Here is a 12,233-nt window from a genome sequence, read left to right as displayed (position 1 = left end):
CTGTGGTGCTCGTTTCTAATGCATGCAGGTATTAAATAACCAGTCCACGGAAATTGCTCTGGATCAGTGGCCCTTTAAATACCAAGTCTTCCATGAAAAGACGTTGCCCTGTAAGGTCATGAACTGTGATGTTCTTTTCTGAATTTGACATAAATAGATTACACAGACTTAACTCTGTCGTGTTCGCATCATCTTTATAAAAATGTAGCGCCATTTAGTCTTTATTTAAAAAACCAAAAAACAAAAACAAACGTGCCTCTTGACGAAGATCTGGAAAAAAGACTGTTCAACATATGCTATCCCAAAAAGGAAACGCATATGCCAGAAATCTGTTGCGAAAATGTTGTATTTTCAAACATGTATAACTCGTCCACAAATAGACTTTAGGAAATGATTTTTGCATCAGTTTAGAAGAAGGTAATGTCTGTACAACCAAGTGATAATTTTAGAAAAACGGAGACGCTGAGCGCGATGGTGACGGTCCCGACGTCGGGTCTCCTGGCTCTCAGTCCAATCTCTCTCAACCTGTTCCGTACACTTTGACCGGATATCCTCTGAAGTCCAGGCACCCTGGCTGCTGTGCTCTCACCCGTGGCAATACGATCACGCAAATGTAATACCCGGATGTACCGATCTTGGGCTGCAGTGGTGACTCGAGGTCTGCCTGTACGGGGACGGTCATTTGTTATACCTGTTTGGTTGTAACGAGCTGCAAGCCGTAATATCGTGCTCAGACTAACATTCAGACGCCTGGCAAGAGAAGATTGGTAATCTCCAGCGTGCATTCTTTCAATGGCGATGTTCCGTGTCGCAGCGTCAAGACGTGGCGTAGTGATTTGACCTTGAAACTCCTTCAAAACGAATGCCAATTTCCGAAAGTAATCTGGATTTTTATAGCCAGACAGTGCATGCTGTTAACTGCACAATTTCAACTGGAAGGTGATTTCTGTTGCGTTGTGGCGAGGCCTTTCTAATTCTTGTAAGAATTCTCATCAAAATCAACATTTTCAGGTAAAGTCGATATTTTACTTGTGCAGTTGTGTAAAATCATGTTATCAACACTTTTGTTACATATTTTGACTATTTGACACAATAGGTAATTAATAGATTTTTTAAAATACAAATCGCCTATGCGTTTCTTTTTGGGGATAGTATATTTATCTGCTGGACATTAAGAACGTTATACAGCCATTTGTTATTATACTCTACAGGAGCGGTGGGGTATCAAGCGGTTAAAGCGTTCGCTCGTCACGCTGAAAGTCCGGGTTCAATTTCCCACATTGGTACATAATGTGAAGCCCATTGCTGGTGTTTCCCCGCCGTGATATTGCTGAAATATTGCTAAAAGCGGCTTAAGACCCAACTGACTGACTCACTCACACTCCACAGCGTCATTGTTAGTATTGTTCAATGAACGTTGTACTTGGACATGGTTGTTTTCAACTGACAAGTTATTCAAGGTTGATAAAGTAGTCACGAGGATCCTTTCAGATCTGGGTTACAGTTGGTCTTCAGCAACCCATGCTTGTCGTAAGAGGCGACTAACGGGATCGGGTGGTCAGGCTCGCTGACCTGGTTGGCTCATGCCATCGTTTTCCAATTGCGTAGATCGATACGTGTGCTGTTGATCTCTGGATTGTTTGGTCCAGCCTCTATTGTTTACAGACTGCCACCATATAGATGGAATATTGCTGAGTGCGGCGTTAAACAACAACCAACCATTTAAAGTTGTCACGAGTGGTTAAGATGAATTTATGTCTTATTGATGAGGATGTAATGTCAACAACTTCTCTGTGTGCGGGGGTTACAGCTGACTTCTATTTGGTCTGCACCACGTCCTACTTTCGAACCTAAAACATCCGCCACATCCGTAACACCAAAGGGTTAAACCGGACTCACTCACTCTCGTATCTTCATAACGTATTTCGTGGACACGGGACCCGTGAAGGTCCGGGTTAGAATACTGATCTTCAGTAACCCATGCTTGTCGTAAGAGGCGACTAACGGGATCGGGTGGTCAGGCTCGCTGACTTGGTTGACATGTCATTGGTTCCCATTTGCGCAGATCGGTGCTCATGCTGTTGATCACTGGATTGTCTGGTCCAGACTCGATTATTTACAGACCGCTGCCATATAGCTGGAACAGTGCTGAGTGCGGCGTAAAACTAAACTCACTCACTCACTCGTGGACACGGGTTACCCGCAATTCGCTGTCTTGAAGTGTCTCCCTTGGGCACGTTAAAAACCTGGGCCCCGTTTCACAAAGCTATCGTAGCACTACGACGGTCGTAACTCCTATACTGTATCATAGACAGTCGTAGCGCTACGATAGCTTTGTGAAGCGGGGCCCTGATCATTGGTTTGAATCCCGGTTCGTCCCGATTATGTGTCTAGGTTTATCAGCAGGATATCTGTTCTCGTGGGTTTCACCATGCAAAGTGGCGAACAAAAGACCAGCACCTGCCCTACTTGGACTTTTTAACCATTCGTCACCACTCGCCCCTTTCCGTAACCTCCAACGGCTTGTCCCGGAATAACACGAGTTGGTCACGAATGTGTTCCATACATCTTTAAACGAGACGTGATTTACCGACTCGCTTTTTCCCAAACTCAGTTTCAGCATATTACAGTGTGCACAGCATGGACCTGATCATTTCAAAGAACTGATCAAAGCGGATTGTTCAGCAAATCGATAGCTTCAGTGTGTGTGAATGTGTATCGTCTACATTTCTCAGAGGGTAATGACATGTCCGTCCACTTGCAAGACTAACAATGATTGGTACAGTTACATTTGAAATTCTCCATTTAAGTATCTGTAATATCTACATGTCTGGACGTTTGCCGCTGACAACGGCGTAGATCAATGCTCACGATGTCAATCACTGGATTTTCTGAACAAAATCTCGAACATTTAAAATCCGCCGTAATGTAACTGAACAATTCTGTGACAACCAACAAACAAACGTCATCCTGATGCACCAGGCCCGTATGTTCATCTTACAATAAAAACAAAATATCATTTTCTCATTTTCTTTATCATATAAAATTATTGTAAACATTATATAAATAAATTATAACAATTGAATTATCACAGGTACAAACCTGTGAAGTCGGTGTTTTTTAACATTGAAATCCACAATATGTACACGCATAGCAGCTGTTTAAACATACCCAAGCTAGCTGCAACATCATTAACACTGTATAGGTCAACATCATTAACACTGTATAGGTCAACTTTATGTCTACATTTGTAGAATATTTGTATTCAAGTACCCACTACACACTAGTGTAGTGCTCGTATAACCAGGAAATTACATCGTTATTGTCATTAATATTTTTTTATGATCAGCAGTTAAATAAACCCGCAGGTGAAAATATGTATGTGTGAAACTGGATTTATACTAATATGGGAAGCACTGATATTTCTGGGGCTCATCGAGGATCATCTCCTGTTTGGCTTTCTTTCAACATGGCTCAAAGGCCCATTTCCGGTCCATTTTTGTATATTCTCGATGTATAATTACAGCAATCATAAGAGATAGATCGATAGAAAACTGAGTATGTGATTCAAATATATCTTAACTGGAAGTGTGGTGAGGTCTATGTTGAATAGTATTTTAATGTTGACATCGTCACGACTTTTCTCTCAATCTGAAATAAAATTCATACTTAATGTCATTTGTTATGATTTGATACAGTGATATTTTTCATTCAAATCTGTCATCTACATGAGACAGTACTTGGCCCAGACAGGATCCATCTCTGGATATTACTGCTGAAGGGGTCGTTGTCGGTACAGGTACTACACATATATTCCCTAGGTACGTTTTTGTATACTGAAACGTACCCAATCCAAAATCTGAATACAGAGCGGTTTCAATATCTATGTATTCCATGACAAAACCTGAAGATGCCATTTATCTATGTTATGATATACTCTATATTCAAATCGTGATACTTACAGTCATGAAGTTAAACATAAATTTAAACACCCTTTTTCACCCATCAAACCCAATGAAACATTAATGGATACGGGTGCAGTGCTGGATCAACCATAGCAAAATCATAGTGGTTCGAATATCAGCTTCACAGCCGTGATAATTCTTATGCAGACTTACAATCAGTCGACAGCGAATCTCAGCGAGGTGGTCTAATCATCCTGCCTGAATTAATGGTTTCAGCGTTCCATGATTCCTGGAATTAAAATGCATGACATGGATCGTTTATTGCAATCACAAATTCCATAATCAGGGCCCCGTTCCTCAAAGCGATCGTAGCGCTACGACAGTCGTAAGTCTATGTTAAAGTATGGGATCATCTTAGCGGTACGATCGCTACGGGGAAGAGGGGGCCAGAGTCTCAGTTACCTTATTCCTTTGGTGCGAGCAATAGTCTTGTTGCATCACGGTTGACGCCCAACCAAACTGATTCCATCCACACAACCATGCAATCCTCAAGGATCTGTTTGCTGTTTTCCGTCGCACACAACAAAATGCCAGCTATATGGCGTCGTACTGTAAATAATTGAGTCTGGACCAGACATAAGAATAGGTCTATGCAATTAAGTTTGAGTGAGTTTACTTTTACGCCGCTTTTAACATTATTCCATCGCTATCACGGCGGGGGACACCAGAAATGGGTTTCACACATATTGAGTGAGTAAGTGAGTTTGGTTTTACGCCGCTTTTAGCAATATTCCAGCAATATCACGGCGGGGGACACCAGAAATGAGCTTCACACATTGTACCCATGAGGGGAATCGTATGGGTCTTTGGCATGACGAACGAACGCCTTAACCACTTGGCAACCCCACCACTCCTGTAGGTAATTGGCACACAATGACACAGCAATTGGGATACAATGACACCGCAATTGGCACAGAATGACACCGTAATTGGGATACAATGACACCGCAATTGGCACAGAATGACACCGTAATTGGGATACAATGACACCGCAATTGGCACAGAATGACACCGCAATTGGGATACAATGACACTATAAGGAGTGATGGTAATGAAGCCGATGGGGTTATTTGGTACTGTTACTGTGTTGTTCATTGTGTAGCAGTGTTCCAAGTGAGATACATTGTACGTGTAGATTCAAGAAGAGGCAGTGGTGTGCTATAGACTTGTACTGGGTTTAAACAGAAAGATCTGGAAAGTTCCTCAGGGTGCTTGTCTCAGGGTCCGCTACCTCGGCGGTCAGTAAATAATATAGCCTGGACCAGACAATCCAGTGATCAACAGCACGTGCATCGATCTACGCAATAGGGATACGATGACATATGTCAACCAAGTCAGCGGGTCTGACCACCCGATCCCGTTAGTCGCCTCTTAAGACAAGCATGGGTTGTCAGATTTTCACGGCTGCAATCCTCAAGGTACAAATACCTGTATTGTTATGCCATTACACGAAGTTCTGTAACGTATGTACGTAGTAATCGATAATTGATAACCAATAGTCAATACTCACGACTTCCGCCAAAGACAACACTTTGTCGACATCACAATGTCTTTCAAACTTTCTTTTAAGCTTCTCTGAAAAGGATGGAAGACAGAGTTTACATGGACTCTAACAAATACTGTGAAAATGTCCCTGGGGGTACAGAAAATACGTGATCTGCATTACCAGTTGACAGATTTCCATTTATGTGGGAGCTGAGTGGGTTAGATCTCCCACTTTGCGTGCTGACATTACTGAGGAAGTGTAATCCCAAACGTTTTATAGTAATATAAAAAACAACAACCTAGCGTTTAAACATTTAAAATTAGGCAAAAAAAGGACAAGGGAGGTAACTCGTGTTACCACTAAACCAAAAGCACTGCCAGTTTTAATGGACACGAAGCCATGTTCGTGTTCGACTATAATTATCTTACCTGGACGCCTTTTTATTTTTATTCTCCGCATTTTTGGTCGCTGCATGTTTGGTCGACTGAAATAAAACAATAACATTAAATAACTGCTCACCAGTAACATTAAACTGAAACAATTTCTACACAGGTGCATACTCAGCAACAATAGTTACAATCAACGTCCCTTCCGCTACATTTCAGTTTTATAAAATACACCTAGCCATATGCAAAACGCCATGTGAGAGAACTCTTCATGGTTTCTTGTACATCCAATGGGTTTTTTGCAAATCTTTTTTAGTAAACAATAACCATATTATTGGGAGAGTAAGCTTTAGCTACAGAAATATACAAGATAACGCAACACAATAAGGCTATAATTAAATACAAGGAGCTATAATATATACAGTAAGATACAATAAGGTTCAGCTACAATAAAACACGTACCGAATGAGGTTGGATTTAAGATACTTAATATCACAGTTACAACTCTCTGATTTAGGGTCAGTGGGGTAGTCTAGTGGTTAAAGTGTTCGCTCGTCACGCTGAAGACCCGGGTTCGATTCCCCACATGGTTACAATGTGTTAAGTCCATTTTTAGTGTCTCAAGCCTTGATATTGCTAAAAGCGACCTAAGGGGAGGCTCTATACTCACCACAGGAAGGCTCTGTAATCACCACAGGAGGCTCTATACTCACCACAGGGAGGCTCTATACTCGCTACAGGGAGGCTCTAAACGTACCACAGGAAGGCTCTATACTCACTAAAGGGTGGCTCTATACTCACCACAAGGAGGCTCTGTAATCACAACAGGGAGGATCTATACTCACTACAGGAAGGCTCTATACTCACCACTTGAAGGCTCTATACTCACCACGGGAAAGCTCTATGCTCACCACAGGGAGGCTCTATACTCACCACAGGAAGGCTCTGTAATCACCACATGGAGGATCTATACAACAGGGAGGCTCTATACTGACTACAGGGAGGCTCTATACTGACTACAGGGAGGCTCTATACTCACCACAGGGAGGCTCTATACTCACCACAGGAAGGCTATATACTCACCACAGGAAGGCTCTATACTCAGCTCAGGGAGGCTCTATACTCACCACAGGGAGGCTCTATACTCACCACAGGGAAGCTCTATACTCACCACAGGGAGGCTCTATACTCACCACAGGAAGGCTCTGTAATCACCACATGGAGGATCTATACAACAGGGAGGCTCTATACTGACTACATGGAGGCTCTATACTGACTACAGGGAGGCTCTATACTCACCACAGGGAGGCTCTATACTCACCACAGGAAGGCTATATACTCACCACAGGAAGGCTCTATACTCAGCTCAGGGAGGCTCTATACTCACCACAGGGAGGCTCTATACTCACCACAGAGAAGCTCTATACTCACCACAGGACGGCTCTATACTCACCACAGGGAGGCTCTGTACTCACCACAGGGAAGCTCTATACTCACCACAGGACGGCTCTATACTCACCACAAGGAGGCTCTATACTCAGCTCAGGGAAGCTTTATACTCACCCCAGTGCATTCTTCGCATACATGGCAAACCCTGTCAGCACAGCTACGCTCATCAGCATGAGAGACCCCCTCAAGATCCACGTCTCCATGTCCACGCCAGACTGACTTGTGACCACTGGAACAGCAAATACTGATCTCTTGCTCTCACTATAACCATCTGTTATTACCACTCTTCTTTACTACTTTTAGTGCGACGGGCAGCTTAGTGGTTCGATCGTCAAGCCGGGTTCGATTCCGCACATGGGTACAATGTGTTCAATGTGTGAAGCCCATTTCAGGTGTCCCTCCCGCGATATTGCTGGAGTTTTTTTCAAAGCAGCTAAAACCCATGCTCATTCATTGATACTACCACCAACATTTCCTGCTGGAAGCTCTACAGCAGGTGCTTGTTGTAAGGGGCCTTTAACGGGATCGGTCGGTCAGGACTGACTGACTGAGTTTGGTTTTACGCCGCTTTTAGCAATATTCCAGCAACATCATGGCAGGGGACACCAGAAATGGGCTTCACACATTTTACCCATGTGGGGATTCGAACCCGGGTCTTCGGCGTGACGAGCCAACGCTTTAACCATTAGGCTACCCCACCGCCCGGTCGGTCAGGATGGTTGACGTGGTTGATGACTGTAGTCGTATCCTAAATGGTCATGCTATCAACCACTGGACTGTCTGGCCCAAACAGGCCGCCATCATAGGATATTTCAGCGTTAAACAACAAACAAACTTCCTAGGAACCGGATCCAACTCTGCGTTAATCACTTCATAACTTGACTGGTTTGTTTGCTCTGCGACCAACACTACCCAACCCTTTCATTACGGCAGCGTTCAAATAAGTGGATAGTCGCCACATCCACTATAGTGACTGAGTATGGTTTTACGCCGCTTCTAGCAATATTCCAGCAACATCACCGCAGGGGGATGCCAGAAATAGGCTTGTACCCATGTCGGGAATCGAACCCGGGCCATGGGCGTGACGAGCGAACGCTTGAACCATTACTCTACCACAGTAACCCCACATCAACTATAATAACCAACGCCGTCGGGGCGGTGGGTGTCTAGTGGTTAAAGCGTACGCTCGTCACGCCGAAGACCCGGATTCGATTCCCCACATGGGTACAATGTGCGAAGCCTATTTGTGGTGTCCCCCGCCGTGATATTGCTCGAATAATTATTACTGAAGCTGGGTAAAACTTACTGACTTTTCTACAAAACGGTAGACTTACCTGGGTCATTTGACTCAATATTGATGGTGACCGTGGCGGTGGTGGAACGAGGAGTGTCACCAGTATCAGAAGCAGCGACGGCAACCTCGTAGTAGGACAAGCTATCTGCATCCAACTTTGACGACGTGTACAACCCACCGACGCCGTCACTTTCCCGCATCGTCAACACACCCGGCTCTTGAATGCCATTACCTTGTAGTAACAAGAAAACACAGTCATCCAAACACAAGCGCTGTAAAGGAAATCAGATATCTGGCCCAGGGCCTAGATTTTCGAAGCTCTCTTAGCGCTAAGATAGTCGTAAGTGCCATACATTAACATTAATTTACGACTATCTTAGCGCTAAGAGAGCTTCGAAAATCTAGGCCCAGGGTATCTACTTTGAATGTATGCGAGTGAGTGAATATTGCATGGCGGCGCATAAGCAATTTTGCAGCTATTCGCAGCAACGTGTATGTGAAAGAAGCGGTAATATCTAAAATACTTTTTTTAAATCGCACATCAAAAGGTGGGGAAGTGGTGTGTGTTGTTTCATACACTGCACTGACGTCCAAGTCTTGGGTGAACAATCCAGTTTGAGGATATCCACACCAACCTCATCATTGGCCCCAACCTTCACATACATCACAGTGCATCCCGGTGGAACTGTGGCTGCTCTGTGAAACATTACGCTATCTTTCATTACATGTGTGCCATAAGCGAAGCCAGTTGTGGTGTCATCTCCTTTCTAAAAATGATAACGCTGGAGGAGTGTTTCAACACGGGGAAGACACTGATACTGTTTGTTCACTACGGCTTAGGGTCTAAAACACCGTTCAACCTCTAAACCTAGTGCTGTTTTTAAACAGCTGAACCAAGGCGTCAAATATCTTTTAGTGACTTACGGCTTGACCCCACTTCTGGCAGTCAACAAAAAAACGATTGAGCCAGTATTGGTTTGCGCCGCTCTTAACAACATTCCAGGGTGTGACACCAGAAATGAACTTTAGACATTACCAAAAGGTTACGCCACCGCCTTAAGAACAAACACTTGAGAACAAACCAGTGTGCCATATTAATTATGTAAATACCTACAGGAGCATAGTCGGGGTAGGTGTGGAAAGGCGGGTATTGTGGAGTAGCCCAGTGGTTCAAGCATCGGCTTGTCAACACCACGAGCCGACTTCGACTCCCTGTATGGACACAAAGTGGACCGCCTACTTTTGGAGTCCCACCCTACTCCTTAGGTCGTGAAGCTGCTAAAAGCGGCGTCAAACCATACTCACTCACTCACTATTACTTGCATATCAGTCTGACTGTCAATTCATGTTATATTTTCCAAAACGGCCCTAGCAAACCTACTCGAGGTAATTGACCGTATCTCGTAGACGATCCTTCCGTCTTTCCCATCATCTCCGTCCTCGGCGGTGAAATTGGCCACCAAGGAACCAAACGGAACCGACTCCATAACCGTCACGTTGGGGAATTTTCCGTTGACGTCAACGACGGGTTCCATCCACTCAGGCGTGAACTCATTTGTTGGATCCACCTAAATGGCAATATATATCGCTTTCTATTTGTCATTACAAGAAATCAAGCCAAAAGCCACATGTCGTCAATTTTGGAGTGAGTGAGTGAGATTAGTTTTAAGCCGCACTCAGCAATATTACAGCTATATGGCGGCGGTCTGTAAATAGTCGAATCTGGACCAGACAATCAAGTGATCAACAGCATGAACATCGATCTACGCAGTTGGGATACTATGACATGTGTCAACCAAGTCAGCCAGCCTGACCCCCCGATCCCGTTAGTCGCCTCTTACGACAAGCATGGGTTACTGAAGACCAGTTCTAACCCGGATCTTCACCGGTCATGAATTTTGGACGTAGGACAAAAGTTGCAAAAGCTGCGGCGCTAAAGGTGACAATGCGTAGTGATGCATAAATCGTGAACCCGTGTATAGCAAACAACATGCGGTATCAAAAAGTGATGTGCGGAAATGGCTATCAGCAATTGTGGAAAAAAATGCATAATTTATTCAATTTCAAGTTTTCGACGTTTTAAAATTCGATCGGAAGTCTGCGAGCCCGATTGTTACATACATAAAACTTGCATTTTATTGATACATTCTTTCGTAGGAACTGCTTTTAAAATGAGAAAATTTTCAGGTATGTGAAGGTCAAATTTGGTTGCTGGTTCGTTATGTAAAATGGAAGGAAAATGTTATAACGCTATTCTGCACATGAAGCATCTGCATCCTATAACAATATATAACAAAAGGCTCAGTTATGAGAGAAAATAACTCTTATCAAAATGGTTGCCGAGGTGGGATTGTCAACAGATACAACAAATTGATCCTGAAAAGAATGAAGCCTTTAAAAGCAGAACACTGTTGATTGTGCATCCATAATGCACGTACGTACGCACGCACGCGCACATGCACGAACACACACACACACACACACACACATATATATATCGCTATTGTTCCATATATTCAGTCTGTTCAGAATTTGATGATTGAGTAGAAAATTGTATCAGACTTCTGAAAATGTTTCACATATCAAGTCTATACAGCTATAAATGTCGCCAATCAAGTATTCTCTATAAAATTTCAACTTTTAACTATGAATTCTGAATTATTCCATTCTTTACATAGAGAACTTTCTTAAGATAAAACAGTGAAATGATGTCTGATATTCATTGTCTCTGTTTAGTGTTTGTTCTGTGTTACCGTCACGGTGACTAATGCCGTTCCCGTCAACGCTTGTCCGTCCACTGGAGTATCTATGGCAACCACCGTCAACGTATGCTTATAGTCGGTATTGGCAAGGGCTTCATAGTCGATGTTGGAAGGGTTGGCGTAGAGCGTTGTTCCAGTGATGTTGTACATGCTGCCGACGTTGGTGGGCGATAGGATGTTGATACTGTACTCTCCGTTGACACCCGCGTCCTCATCGGTAACGACAAAGTCAAACAGGGCCTGACCTGATGATTGGATTGAAAACAATCGTCCTTAAATCTTCGGCAAAACAGCATCTTTTAGAAAATACATACCCCAACCAAACCCAATATCGTCATGGAGAGAAAACAAATTAATAGTAATGCAAATAATCTAAACACCCTGTCCCAACCACCCAACAACATAACATAGACGGAACTAAAGTACACCTTCGGGTAAAAGAACATACTGACTGACTGACCGAGTTTGGTTTTACGCCGCTTTTAGTAATATTCCAGCAACATCACGGCGGGGGACACCAGAAATGGGCTTCACACATTGTACCCATGTGGGGATCCGAACCCGGGTTTTCGGCGTGACGAGCAAACGCTTTAACCACTAGGCTACCCCACCGCCCCAAAAGAACATACACGTCAATGGTTCTTAGTGAACAGATTTAAACAATTCATAAATGGCTATTCATTGGTAATGCATTTGATAGGGGCATGCTAGATGCCCTTTGGATGTATGTCTTGGACACTGTATTTAGCCGGGTACGTTTTTATAACGTTTGAAGTTTCCTTGTCCAGACCAATTTTTAAAACTTCTTTGGGAGGCTCTTGGAAGTTAAACTGATAAGATAAGATAAACTGACGTATTAAAATGACCCCAAGGCACCAACTGTGGACTTTC

The 12,233-nt window shown here is 43.5% G+C and overlaps 1 long non-coding RNA gene across 1 annotated transcript; it reads right to left on the bottom strand.

Annotated features, from left to right (window-relative positions):
* Positions 1 to 5,474: 5,474 nt before the first annotated feature.
* LOC124264960 lies at positions 5,475 to 7,506 on the bottom strand. Its single transcript, XR_006895296.1, has 3 exons — positions 7,401 to 7,506; positions 5,880 to 5,935; positions 5,475 to 5,540 (listed from the first exon to the last, which is right to left on the bottom strand). It is a non-coding gene; the product is annotated as an uncharacterized LOC124264960 (long non-coding RNA).
* Between the last annotated feature and the right edge of the window lie 4,727 nt (positions 7,507 to 12,233).

The sequence above is a fragment of the Haliotis rubra genome, unplaced genomic scaffold (genome assembly GCF_003918875.1).
Source record: "Haliotis rubra isolate DU_JTF1 unplaced genomic scaffold, ASM391887v1 Scf951, whole genome shotgun sequence".
In the NCBI taxonomy this organism is placed as follows: domain Eukaryota; kingdom Metazoa; phylum Mollusca; class Gastropoda; order Lepetellida; family Haliotidae; genus Haliotis; species Haliotis rubra.
The sequence above is the reverse complement of the archived record's forward strand: the minus strand, read 5'-3'. Positions and strand labels throughout refer to the sequence as shown.